Genomic DNA, 15,315 nt, shown 5'->3' on the forward strand with positions numbered 1-15,315 from the left:
TGATACCACGAGGACATCAAGAATTCTCCCCGCATCTAACGAACGGACGTCCGGCACCCCCCAGCAAGCGGCTATCCCTGGCAAAAGACCCCGTACCACTGCACATGTCCTACTCAAGGACGGTGAGTAGGATTTCAGTTTTTACCATCGGCGGAGCACCACGGCTTCATTCAGCACAAGCGCATGGAAGTCATCATTCATTTATATAACAGGAGTTCACTTACTGTTTATTAATCCATTATACTTTTTACATCAATTGTAGATGCAATTGTTTTAATCATTAAATGCTCTTTATACTTTAACATCCAAGTCTTATATTGTCCAAAGGGTAATACACTATTGTGGTGTTTTTTTGCATTTCTCTTGTCTCCCTCTCTGAGGTATTCACCTAAGACGAAAATATTGCACAAGACTCTGTTCCATCCACTATCCCTCAGCGCCATAAGAGGTTAATCCACACGCAAGATTCATCAGTGAACCTTAAGACTAGAAGCAGTAATAAATTGGTGAGAATCAGCACACCGATGAAAACATTGTTGTAAATCCGGATAGGAGGTGCATGGAACCCACAAGGGCCCCTGAATAGTACCACAATAGTACCACTATGTTTATAATAGCACCACAATAAACATACACAGTACAAGGGAACCCGCACACTCTAAGAAAGAGACACAGCACAGAATATAAATCAAAGTGGAATGTTTACTCAAAGTAAACAACAACACTATACCAAGTGAATCTGTACAAATAGTGAGCTCACAAAGGAATAATAAAGAAAAAAAGTGAGAACAAATACTTAGCTTCGCTCTTCAGACTAGGCTGTAGGACAAAGCAGCAAGGGCAATCAAAAATACATTTGGTAAAGGGGTGGATCAGACAGAGAGGAACAACTCAAAATGAGGAAACGATGTGGGGTGGAAACAAAAAAGGGGAATGGACAGAGGGGGCAACAGTTCAGGAAAACCTGTCTTCACGCCCATTCCTGTTGGTTCTAATCCACACAGTACTTCCCTCAAAGTAGCCTGTGTGATGCTCCAAAAAAGGCTTCACAGGCTGCATTTTGAACTGACTTCATTCCATACAGGAAATTCTTTGCTCCACTCTGACATATGCTGAACTTTTTACTGATTAAGGTATTTGGTACTAGTGACAGGAGACCTCTCTCTCCTTTGCATCTCTGTCTCCTGTGACTCTCTGCCTGTCTTTGCCACCTCTGTCTCCTGTGACTTTTTGACTCCTGTGACTCTCTGCCCCTCTGATTCTTTCCCCTCTGTCTCCCTTGACTTTCTACCCCTATGTCTCCTGTGACTCTCTGCCCCCTGTGTCTCCTGTGACTGTCTGTCTCTGTCTTGTGTCTTCTTTGACTGAGGGTGCTGAGGTACCCTGGTCCTGTTTTGTGGGTGCCTCAGCAATTGTACCTTGTGATTAGGGATGCCTCAAGAGAGAAAATGTTGAAAACCACTGGTCAATATGTTATCAGAAGAAGAGACTTGTAGTTTCCACATAATTTTCATAGATGTTACATCTGTAAAGAACTTACAGTATACTGTATGTTCATACAAAATCCCTTTCTAACCATCTTTTTCTAATCCCAATATGCCAACACTGCCTTTATTTTTTGCAAAATTATTTTTCCGGCTATGAGACTTTAGTCAACAGCACTTAGAATTTGATGAGTTTTATTATAGTAACTTTCCATATTCAAAGTTTCTTGTGGTGTGCCACCACAACCAAATAGAAGCCAATGACATCTTAGTTACATTTTCCACCATCATCATTCTATTTAGAAAATACTCCTCTCCAATGCTCTTAACAACTCAATAGAACACACACAGACTGGACTTTTGCCACTGTAAAATTATCCCCCTGTTGAAAATAGATGTTAGCAATTCCTAATCTCACTATTTATATTTGGCAGTTAAAATAATTTTTTTACCTATATTTTAGATCGTTTTTTTGTTTAAATAGGCAAAGCATTGGATGAGCCTCTAGTGAAAACATTTGGTCCATGCATTAAGAATAGGTAATAAAATGTTTAGTCCTTCAGTATAAAGAATATAAAACACTCACAAGAGTGTCTCTCATTGATTCCCCAAGCTTACTCCAGTCTCTAATACATCACAGACTGTTTGAACTGTAGACACTAGCCCAGATTCCCCAAACTCTGTTCGGCCACTTAACATGATGTTAACCTAAGGTAACGCCACATTAATAGTAATGCTGTATTCAGAAAACATAGTAATATAATGTTAAGACATCTAGTATTTACTCATGTTAACTTCATAGAGGTAACTATAATAGTTGTTTGTTGTAATGACATGCAAATTATATGCAAACAAGGTGTTATTGTAAGTATCCCCTTGTAACTAAAATCACTACAGATTAAAAAGGGGAAATAACGGTATGTTGGCGAATTCATAGGTACTCTTGATAACACACACAAAGACCTTCATTACTATAACACCAGCATGTTAAAAGTTCATTAAAGAAACATTTAACCAATGCATAAATATATAACCTTAGAAGTTACCCAGGCTATCATCACTTACCACAGCAGACTTTAAATACAACTAATAAACGTGCTCATAGGAGAACATTACCCTCACAAACTAGTGCACAACTGAAAGTACTGTACAGTATATAATGTGCAAATAAATAGAAAGATATGTGTTAGTCTCAGAAACCTGGTGTGGCTGGTGGAGCCTGACTTGAGGGTTTGCAAATATCCCCTTAGTAGCTGAAGTTACCATGTAGCTATGGGCAATCCATGGCTATCTGATAACTAAATGATAGGTAGAGGTAAACATATTCCCAATACTACATTAAATACCATACTAAGCAATATAAGGGACTAAATCCCAACTACCTCCCACACAGGCTATTTAAGGGGCTTACAAGGGCAACTACCCCAATTACCTTCTCCCATGACCCATTGCCAAAACAAATACAACTAGCAACCCCCCTCAACCCAAGACTTATTATCCAAAGATGCTTAATCGTGCTATGGCTCATTATCCAAATGTAATCTCAACAGACATGTTACATAAGGAAGATCATATAAATACTTTTCTCAACATAAATAAATGGCTGGTTATTCCCTTGAATGGCAATTTTGAGGAGGGTAGATATGGAGATGGGTGGATGTTGGGTAGCTGTACAAGAAATTAATAAATACTTAAGCCCACATTAATTGAAGAATTGTAAACTTTTACACAATACTTGAACTACACTTGGATGTGAATGAAGGTGTGTCACAGTGTAGGACGCTTTACTAAATGTGGGTCTTACAATAATTTAGAGCTTTCTAAAAAAAAAATAATCTGTTTTACCAGGTGATGCAGGATATGCAATAGAAAAAAAGAACCAAAGTTCCAATACCAGTGCTCTAGGGTTCACAGATGGTATATGCAGGATAAGGATGCCAGATACGGCTTTTAACACCCATTGCGAAGACTCCAGAAGATCACCAGTATAATGAGGCACAGATATCTACACGTTCGGTAATAGAGCAGACGTATGGAAGGTTACAAAGTTGCTTCAGGTGTTCAAGTAAATCTGGTGGTGATCTGACTTATTGATCTCATAATTGCTTGTTGTATTCTAAACAACATAGCAATCACTGATAATTTGCCAGGTGTCAAGGACATCCCTGATAGAGCTTTGTCCTTTTTCGCTCCCAGCGTGCGGTTCCCCTGCTCATCCACCGGGATTGCTGTTTCTCCTGTTGGTGCTCAAGAAGTCTTCTCTCTGTAACCTCCCATTCTGCTCTTTTCTTCTGTCTCAGCCTGCATTATTTAAACCCTCACTTTCTGTCTGTTTTCGCCTGTTTATACTGGTTTGTTCCTATATGTGTCTGGCGCTGCTTACTGCCCCTGCTTACAGTACCGACACACTTTATTCTCGCTCGGCTAGTCCCGCGAATTCGGGTATACCCGGGTGTATTCCGGTTTGTGATCGTTTTCTGCCAGAGTGCATTGCGTTATTTTCCCGGCAGGGATTTAAGAATTTTATTCCGGCTGGCTGCAATACTGCAATGCCGTGTAAATACACATGGGGGCGCTTGCGAGCTGTTCTCTTTGAAGCCGTCCCCTATAATGAATTGTAATGCAGTATATATACTGTATATATATATACTGTATAACAATAACCCCTATAAGCCCTAACATACAGTACTGTACACATACAGTACTGTATATGCACATACATAAATGATACTACTGTATGGGCGGCGGGGGCGAGATGTGTTTGCAGCAGAGAGAGATCCGCTGCTCTCTCTCTGCGCAAACATCGGCACATAAAAAATTATTTTAAATACATTTTTATTGATAGTGTACATGTGCAGGGGGTCTCCGGAGCTGAACCGCGTTGGTTTCAGGTCTGGGGACCCCCTGCTCCCCGAGATACAGCCCCCTTTATGAGGTGCCGGTATCCCTCTGCTTGGTTTAAAGGGCCCGATCACGTGTGTTTTGGCCGACAAAAAAATTATGACGTCAGTTAAAGGGAATGAAAGCACAGCCAATCAGAATGGCTTTGCTTCAATTGCCTTTAAGATGACGTCATGAAAAGGCACATGGCCGCCCTCACATGGTATGGTAGCCAATCAGAGCGTGGGAACTCCATCCCTACTCTGATTGGCTACCGTACCACGTGATCATTTGAATTGATTTTAATTTAATGTGTATGTATGGAGAAGTGTTTGGTTGTAGGACAGTGCTTTTGATAACCCTTCTACATTTATTTGTATATTGGTTCATCGTGTGTATATATATATATACTGTGTATATATATATATATATATATATATATATATATTGTGACAAACAGCTTACTCCGGGGCTCCGCCGCTTGTCCGGGACGGTTAGAACACGGTCTTTTAGGGTAGGTTAAAATGAGGAGGCGTCACGTACTGTTCCTTTAAACTGGCTGGGCCTGGTTTATTCAGTCCCAGGCACTGAGACTGCCACAGTGCATACAACAAAACACATCAAAACAAAAGCTGCTCACCTGAGCGATAACTTAACTTAGATTTCCCTAACTCAGGGTGGAAGTGGCTTTTCCACTTTCCAACAACAAAACAAGGTACTTTTGCAGACTTAGCCAAATGAACAGAACGATTGAACCTGTGTGGGGAAGAGGCTTCTCCCCACTGTGTTCAGCAGCCTTCCAGGCTCTGGAGAAGAGACAAGAGCAACCAGGAAATCAGTCTTACATACCTGATTTCTAATTAGCATGACAGGTGACAGAAATCAGGCAGCCAGACAAACTCTGGTCTGGATCTCTCATCCCTCAGTTCCAGCGCTTGCCAAACTGTGGGATGGAGTGCATGTATTATAAGGCTGCACTCCCAGGCCAGACAGGATAGAAACTGTTCAGTCTCCTGGGAGCCCTATATATGGAATTTATTACCATCCCCTGGTTTCTGTCACATATCCTCCCCCCCAGCTCAGACCCTGAGGGATGAGCGACCATGGATATTAGGGAGTGCATCCTTGACAACCCGTCAGCATTGCCATGTTTGTGCCCTGACCTGTGTTCCACAGAAAATTTAAAGGGTTGTAGGCTTAGGAACCACCTGGTCACTCTAGCATTCTTCTCCCTGTTTTGACACATCCAGGTAAGGGGTGCATGATCTGTGACCAACCGGAATTTTCTCCCCAACAGGTAGTATTTGAGCGTCTCTACAGCCCACTTTATTGCGAGACACTCTTTCTCTACTATGGAGTAATTCTTCTCCTGGGGATTTAGTTTCCTACTTAAATAAAGGATGGGGTGTTCCTCACCTTGAGACTCCTGGGAGAGTACTGTCCCCAGCCCTACCTCAGATGCGTCGGTTTGGACTACGAACTCTTTGGAGAAGTTAGGTGTGACCAACACTGGTTGGGCACAGAGAGCTTCTTTCAGGCTTCTAAAGGCCTGTTCGGTTTCGGGGGACCACTTTACCATAAGCGGTCCTCTTGCTTTTGTGAGGTCGGTTAGTGGGGTTGCCTTAGTTGCAAAATTTGGAATAAACCTTCTATAGTACCCAATTAACCCCAAAAAGGTCCTTACTTGTTTTTTTGTAACTGGCCTTGGCCAACCTTGTATCGCCTCCACTTTGAGTGTTTGGGGTTTGAGTAAACCTCTGCCAATAGAATACCCCAGATACTTGGCCTCCTCCAAACCAATGGTGCATTTAGCGGGGTTAGCAGTTAATCCAGCAGACCGCACTGCGTCGAGCACAGCTTGGACCTTTGGAAGGTGGGATTGCCAATCTTCACTATGGATTACCACATCATCCAGGTAGGCAGCAGCATACCGAGCATGTGGTTTTAAAATTTTATCCATCATTCTTTGGAATGTGGCGGGAGCTCCATGTAAGCCAAAAGGCAACACCCTATACTGAAAGAGGCCATCTGGGGTTGAGAAGGCTGTCTTTTCTTTTGCCCTTTCTGTGAGGGGAACCTGCCAGTACCCTTTTGTTAGGTCTAGGGTTGTGAGATATCGGGCTTTGCCCAGTCTCTCTACAAGTTCATCTACCCTGGGCATAGGATAAGTATCAAATTTTGACACCGCGTTTAGTTTCCGGTAGTCATTACAAAACCTTGTTGTACCATCTGGCTTTGGGACTAAGACTATAGGGCTGTTCCACCCACTTTGGGATTCCTCAATTACGCCTAGTTTTAGCATTTTTTTAACCTCTAAACTTATAGCCTCTCTTTTGGCCTCTGGGATTCGGTACGGTTTAAGGTTAACTCGGACCCCCGGTTCAGAGACTAGGTCATCTTCAATTACGCAAGTTCTACCTGGCTGTGTAGAGAAGATTTCTTTGTTTCTTCTCACTAAATTCTGAACCTCTTGTTTCTGATGAACGGACAGGGTTTCAGCTATGCTAACCTCTGGGTCAGTTTCTTGACTCTCTGACGGACCTGGGGTTACTAGGGTTGACAAGACTTCTCTATCTTTCCAGGGCTTGAGTAGGTTTATATGGTAAATTTGCTCAGGTTTCCTCCTACCTGGCTGTCTTACCTTATAATTTACTTCTCCCACTCTTTCCAAGACCTCATATGGCCCATGCCATTTAGCAAGGAATTTACTTTCCACGGTGGGAACCAGAACTAGTACCCTATCACCTGGAAAAAAAATTCTGACCCTAGCACCCTTATTATACGTATTCCTCTGTGCTTCTTGAGCTTTCTCCATGTGTTCCCTCACTATGGGTAGGACTGCAGCAATGCGGTCCTGCATCTGGGCAACATGCTCTATTACACTTCTGTAAGGGGTAACCTCGTGTTCCCAAGTCTCTTTGGCTATATCCAGTAAGCCCCTTGGGTGTCGGCCATACAATAGTTCAAACGGGGAGAAGCCTGTGGATGATTGGGGAACTTCCCTAATGGCAAATAACAGGTACGGTAACAAACAATCCCAGTTTTTCCCATCTTTATCGACCGCCCGCCGTAACATGCTCTTTAAGGTTTTATTGAACCTTTCCACTAAATCATCTGTTTGTGGATGATAGACTGAGGTTCTGAGATGCTTGATTTTTAGGAGTTTACATAACTCTTTTGTTACTTGGGACATAAATGGTGTTCCCTGGTCAGATAGAATCTCTTTAGGAATTCCAACCCGGGAAAACAGAACTACCAACTCTTTTGCTATGTTTTTGGCAGAGGTGCTACGTAGGGGAACTGCCTCCGGATATCGGGTAGCATAATCTAATATTACCAATATATGCTGATGTCCCCTAGCAGACTTTATTAGGGGTCCTACTAGATCCATAGCAATCCGGTCAAATGGTACCTCTATTATGGGAAGGGGTACCAATGGGCTGCGGTACGCCTTGAACGGGGCGGTGATCTGACATGCTGGGCATGAGGAACAATAATTCGTAATTTCTGCTAGAACCCCAGGCCAATAGAAGCTTCGGAGAACCTTTTCCTTTGTCTTTTCCACCCATAGGTGTCCCCCCAATGGATGACTATGTGCGAGGTGTAATACTACGTTACGGAATGTCCGTGGTACCAACAATTGTTTAGTTGTAACTGATTTCCATTTATCAACCCGATATACTAGGTCGTTCTCTACCTCGAAGTAGGGGTAAGCAAGTGACGTATCTGGGTGGCCAGGAGTACTATTCAGGTCCCGTATATTTCCCCTTGCTACCGCTAACGTGGGGTCCTCCCACTGGGCCTTCTTAAAACTCCCAGGACTGACCTCTAGGTCAGCGAGGGTCTTATCCGGTTCTGGGGTGGTAAGTGTCTGATCAACATCTTGATTTGGGGTATTCCCTACCAAAGTAGTGATGGGGAAGGGAATTTTACAGCACTCCTCCTTTTCCCCCTTCTTATTTGGGCCCTCGTCAACCTCCATTTCTGAAAACGGAAAAGGATTTATTTCTTCTAATACTTCGTTATGGTCCGCTATTGAACTCTGGGCGCTATTCTGAGCGGGGGACCACATTTTTAGAAAATGGGGAAAGTCGGTCCCTATTAACACATCATGTGCCAGTTTGGGTACAATACCCACCTTGAAATCTAAAGAACCAAACTCTGTTTCAAAAAAAACATCAACAGTGGAATATTCATGATTATCCCCATGTATACAACAAATTGCCATTCTTTGTGAACTGTTTCCCTGTTTCTTCTTAATGGGCAAGAGGTATTCGGACACTAGTGTGACCATGCTCCCAGAGTCCAGAAGTGCCCGAACCCTCTTACCATTAACCTTTACAAATGCCCACAGATGGTTATTCAAGGGGTCCTCTGGGCTAGGGCGCATACATTGGGACAACAGCGAATAAGGTTCCACGCTGTTGCATTGCATGGGCTCATCATTTAGTGGGCAGATTTTTGCTGTGTGGCCCCTCTCATGACAATTTACACATTTAGGTACATAGTCTGTGTCCCACTTAGAGCCTTTTCCCGGCTCCCCATGTTGGCTATTGCCCTTAGTGTGCGAACCACTGTTGCTGGTGCTGCGTGAAGGTGGTCGCCGCTCTTCAGCTCCCCTTAACCCCGGTACCCTTTTACCGTCTCTGGAAGAGTCCTGGAACCTCGGGTAGTGGGGTTGCTCCACGACTGTGGGTTGCGGGTGCTCTTCTGCTGCATTGTACCTTTCTACGAGGGCCACAAGCTCATCCGCATTGTGGGGGTCACTCCGACTGACCCAACGGCGTAAGGCAGAGGGAAGTTTCCTCAAGAACTGGTCCATGACCAACCGTTCCACGATGTGGCTTGCTGAGTTGATCTCGGGTTGTAGCCACTTCCGGGCGAGGTGGATGAGGTCATACATCTGGCTTCGGGTGGCTTTATCCATCGTGAAGGACCATGCGTGAAACCTTTGGGCGCGAACAGCCGTGGTTACGCCGAGGCGGGCGAGGATCTCGAACTTCAATTTTGCATAGACGTTAGCTTCGGCTGGCTCTAGATCAAAGTAAGCCTTCTGGGGTTCGCCGCTTAGGAAGGGTGCGATTAGACCAGCCCACTCAGCTTCTGGCCATCCCTCTCTCTGTGCCGTGCGTTCAAACGTGAGAAGATAGGCTTCCACATCATCCGAGGGTCCCATCTTCTGAAGGTAGTGGCTTGCCCTGGTCATTTTCGGAACTGGGGCTGCCGCTGCCAGTGGAAGGTTACTGATAGTCCCCCTCAGGATCTCGAGTTCCTGCTGTAAGCCCTGTTGCTCCTCTCTCAGCAAGCGGTTTGTCTCTTGCTGGTTTGCATTAGTCTCTTGCTGGGCTGGGTTTCACTCGCCTGTTGCTGAGCTTCATTCGCATCTTTCTGGACAGCGACATTGCGTACCAGCGCATTCACCACGTCTTCCATCTTGTTTGGAGAGAGAGAAAAAAAAACTTTTTTTTTTTTTTTTTTTAAAGTTCTTTAACCCCCAGACCTTTTAGTGTTCTGCCCGCATTCTCCACCATATGTGACAAACAGCTTACTCCGGGGCTCCGCCGCTTGTCCGGGACGGTTAGAACACGGTCTTTTAGGGTAGGTTAAAATGAGGAGGCGTCACGTACTGTTCCTTTAAACAGGCTGGGCCTGGTTTATTCAGTCCCAGGCACTGAGACTGCCACAGTGCATACAACAAAACACATCAAAACAAAAGCTGCTCACCTGAGCGATAACTTAACTTAGATTTCCCTAACTCAGGGTGGAAGTGGCTTTTCCACTTTCCAACAACAAAACAAGGTACTTTTGCAGACTTAGCCAAATGAACAGAACGATTGAACCTGTGTGGGGAAGAGGCTTCTCCCCACTGTGTTTAGCAGCCTTCCAGGCTCTGGAGAAGAGACAAGAGCAACCAGGAAATCAGTCTTACATACCTGATTTCTAATTAGCATGACAGGTGACAGAAATCAGGCAGCCAGACAAACTCTGGTCTGGATCTCTCATCCCTCAGTTCCAGCGCTTGCCAAACTGTGGGATGGAGTGCATGTATTATAAGGCTGCACTCCCAGGCCAGACAGGATAGAAATTGTTCAGTATCCTGGGAGCCCTATATATGGAATTTATTACCATCCCCTGGTTTCTGTCACAATATATATATACTGTGTATATATATATATATACAGTATATTTCTCTGTGTATATATACAGTATATATATATATATATATATATATATATAGTTGCATGATGAAGCCACTGTACAAATTCATGAGTGAGGGTGGGTATCAGGCCTGTGTGGCTTAACCCCTTAATCACCTTTGTGGTTATTATCTGATCAGGTGTTTAAGGGGTTAATTGATATCTGAATGTAATTGCATTGTATTGGCTTTTGATTTTTGTTTACTTGGTTGATTCATTTGCAGAATGTATATGGTGCGTAGATTTTATGCATCATATATATTGGAATGTGAGGTTTTTCATTGGTTTGTGATCATATACAGTAGATTGTGAGATCAGTTAGGATTTTTAAAGGAAATTGATTTTAATGTAGTTTCTGTATGGAGAAGTGTTTGGTTGTAGGGCAGTATGCTTTTGATAACCCTTCTACATTTATTTGTACTGTACAGTATATTGGTTTATCATGGGTGTGTATATAACGTGTGTATATATATATATATATATATATATATACTGTATATCTCTCTCTCTCTCTCTTTCTCTCTGTCTCTCTGTATGTATATATATACAGTATATATATATATTGTTGCATGATGAAGCCACAGTACAAATTCATGGGTGAAGGGTGGGTATCGTGCCTGTGTGGCTTAACCCCTTAATTACCTTTGCGGTTATTATCCGATAAGGTGTTTAAGGGGTTAATTGATATCTGAATGTACTTGCAATGTATTGGCTTGGTATTGGCTATGTCTTGTGTGGGCAAGAGAAGGAAGGAAGGCGCTGGCGACGGACACTTCGTATTGATGAGGTCAGTAGTACTTTATTTATTTGTATATGCTAGTTAATGTTTTTAATAATGGGCAATTAATCTATTATCCATATCTGGATAATAGTTATTTTGTGCATTATTGTACTGTAGGTGTTGGGGGGGAGGGTGTATGTATTGAATGTATAGGCCAGGTTTATTTTTTTTACATTCAGGGTTACTTCCGTGGTTCTGCGTGGGACCTCTGGAGACCACCTCGGGTATTCTCGGGTATCCCAAGGGTATCAGGCTGGTGGTTCCACGGGTGACACATGCGGGGATGATGATGTGTGGTCCCACTTCTGTGGGGGCACCGCGGACCCGTAGTCTGCGGGGATGACGATTTGTGGTCCCACTTCTGTGGGGGCACCGCCGACCCGTAGGTGCGGGGATGATGATTTGTGGTCCCACTTCTGTGGGGGCACCGCGGACCCGTAGTGAGCACCCGTGAGTTCCCCAGACCCCCGAGGGAACCACCCGAGGCCCCGCAGACACCTGTGGGTTTGACCCGGGGCTCCCAGACATCCTTGGGCCTACCGTGGGGACCCAATTGTGGCTCACGGTGACCCAAGGAGACCACCTGGGGGCCATGGTGCTGGCAGGATCCACCAGAAGGCCTCCAGAACCTGTGTAAAAAGGGCTGCTGGTAAACTGTAGGTCTGTCCAGGTGCCCTGCCAGCCCACCGGGGACTAGCATGGGGCTGCGTTATGAACCCTGTATGTAAAAGAATAAATCTTGTATTTATGGGGGGGCACAGGGAATGTATTTAATAAATATAATGCTGTTTATTGTGGGTTATTGTACTGTTTTTATTGTGGGTACTGGGGGTGGGGTGTTTCCCCAACGGTATGTGGGTAGGCCTCCCTTGTGGGTACTGACTGGGTGGTTAGGCCTCACGGGGGGGGGGGGGGGGTTAGTGTGGGAGGGTATGTAGGCATCCCGAGTGGTGGGTGAGGGTGGGTTAACCCCTTCATGACTGTAGCGGTTAATAACCGCTATGGTGATTAAGGGGTTAGGGGACATTACTTTGTATGTTTTAATTTTTGTGTCTGTTTTGCAGAAGCGGAGGGGCCATGGCCAGGATGGGGGGGGGGGTAACGGTATGTGGGTAGGGGGTGAGGGTGGTTAGACCTCACAGTATGCACATTGGGTCCCCCCCCCCCTCCCCACATTTACATACACTGCACTGACAGCAATGCAGGGAGGGAGATTTACTGGTAACAGAAACATCTCTCTGCCTTCAGTGTAATCTGTTTAAAGCCCCCTCCCCCCTAATGTGTGTTTCTGTAAAATCTCTCTCCCTTCAGTGTAATCTGTTTAACATAAACATTAGGGGGGAGGGGGCTTTAGGCCTTTACATCTCTCTGCCTTCAGTGTAATCTGTTTAACAGAAACATTAGGGGGGAGGGGGCTTTAGGCCTTTACATCTCTCTGCCTTCAGTGTAATCTGTTTAAAGCCCCCTCCCCCCTAATGTGTGTTTCTGTAAAATCTCTCTCCCTTCAGTGTAATCTGTTTAACAGAAACATTAGGGGGAAGGGGGCTTTAGGCCTTTACATCTCTCTGCCTTCAGTGTAATCTGTTTAACAGAAACATTAGGGGGGAGGGGGCTTTAGGCCTTTACATCTCTCTGCCTTCAGTGTAATCTGTTTAACAGAAACATTAGGGGGGAGGGGGCTTTAAACAGATTACACTGAAGGCAGGGAGATACAGGGAATGTACTGTATTGTTCATCATGTACATTGCAATGCTGTGTATAATGTATAAGGTTTTTTACAATTAGATAGATGTAATCCTTGGTATTGTACGGGTTAGCTTTGGTTTTAAATTGTGTTTTCTGGTTGGTACTTACAGTATATATTGATTTTTGTTTACTTGATTGGTTAAAATAGTTGACTTGTTTGGAAGTGTTTGTATTCACTGGTAGAGTAGCTTGCAATTATATTGTTAACATTCATTTGCAGAATGTATATGGTGCATAGATTTTATGCATCATTTATACAATGTAAATGCAACGTACTGTGTGGATTGGAATGTTATGTTTTATATTGTAAAATCAGTTAGGATTATTAAATGGATTATTATTATTGTCTGTATAGAGAAGCGTTATTTGTAGGACAGTATGGTTTTGATAACCATTCTACATGTATTTGTAAAATTGGTTCATCATCTGTGTGTATATATACTGTATACTGTATCTATCTATCTATATATATATATATATATATATATATATATATATATATATATATATATGCAAATATAGCTATATTTGCATATTTGCTTTCCTGTGGAGGGTTTTTGTCACTTTTTTTACTCACCATAACTTAACTCAGTATTATGTTTTATATATATATATATATATATATATGTATGTGTATACAGTATATATATACACAGTATATACTGTATATGTATAGGGATTGTTATTATATATATACTGTATATATATCCAGTATATATATACAGTATATATTCATTTCTCTTCATGTATTTATTTAGATTTATTTTTTAATTGTGGGGCTGCTGTGCGTGAATTTTTTTTTATTGGGGGTGAGGGGGGTGTTTGGCCCTTGTTGTGAGTTTAGGACTTGCAGCAGCAGCACAATTAATAAATAAATCTAAATAAATAAATAAATGAATATAAATAAATACATTTAAAATACATTTTTATTGTTAGTGTAGATGTGCAGAGGGTCTCCAGAGCAGAACCGCACTGGTTTCAGGTCTGGGGACCCCCTGCTCCCCGAGATACAGGCCCCTTTAGGGGGTGCCGGTATCCCTCTGCTCTGCTTGGTTTACAGGCCGCGATCACGTGGTCGGGCCCTTTAAACCAAGCAGAGGGATACCGGCACCCCCTAAAGGGGGCTGTATCTCGGGGAGCAGGGGGTCCCCAGACCTGAAACCAACGCGGTTCAGCTCCGGAGACCCCCTGCACATGTACACTATCAATAAAAATGTATTTCAAATGTATTTATTGTCATTTATTTATTTATTTATTTATTTAGATTTATTTATTTATTTTTTGGCGGCTGCTGTGTGTGTGAGTTTTTTTTTATTGTGGGTAGCGGGGGTGGGTGAAGGGGGTATTAGCCCCAACAGTGGTTTGTTTAGGGCTTGCGGGTGGTTAGCGGGAGGGTTTAACCTATTCATGACCGTAACGGTATTAACTGCTACGGTCGTGAAGGGGTTAAGTGCACCCGCAACCCCCCCGCAAGTCCTAAACTCACACCAAGGGCCAAATACCCCCCTCACCCATCCCCGCCACCCACAATAAAGCGGGCACGGTGGGTTAACCCTTTCATTGCCTTAGCGGCTATCCGCTATGGTAATGAAGCAGCATTTCTGTATTTTTAATAATATTGAGCAGGAGCAGGGGGTCCCCTGAGTTTAGATTTCTGGCTCAGGGAACCCCCTGCTCACTGTACAATATTATTAAAATACAGAAATGCTGCTTCTTTACCATAGCGCATAGCCGCTAAGGTAAAGAACGAGTGTTTATTTATACTGTATACTGTATGTGTTTTATTGATACTGTACATGTGCAGAGGGTCTCTAGAGCAGAACCGCACTGGTTTCAGGTCTGGGGACCCCCTTCTCCCCGAGATACAGGCCCCTTTAGGGGGTGCCGGTATCCCTCTGCTCTGCTTGGTTTACAGGCCGCGATCACGTGGTCGGGCCCTTTAAACCAAGCAGAGGGATACCGGCACCCCCTAAAGGGGGCTTTATCTCGGAGAGCAGGGGTCCCCAGACCTGAAACCAATGCGGTTCAGCTCCGGAGACCCCCTGCACATCTACACTATCAATAAAAATGTATTTCAAATATTTATTGTCATTTATTTATTTATTTATTTAGATTTATTTATTTATTTTTTGGCGGCTGCTGTGTGTGTGTATTTTTTTATTGTGGGTAGCGGGGGTGGGTGAATGGGGTATTAACCCCCACGGTGCTTGTTTAGGGCTTGCGGGGG

The sequence above is a fragment of the Ascaphus truei genome, chromosome 4 (genome assembly GCF_040206685.1).
Source record: "Ascaphus truei isolate aAscTru1 chromosome 4, aAscTru1.hap1, whole genome shotgun sequence".
NCBI classification, from domain to species: domain Eukaryota; kingdom Metazoa; phylum Chordata; class Amphibia; order Anura; family Ascaphidae; genus Ascaphus; species Ascaphus truei.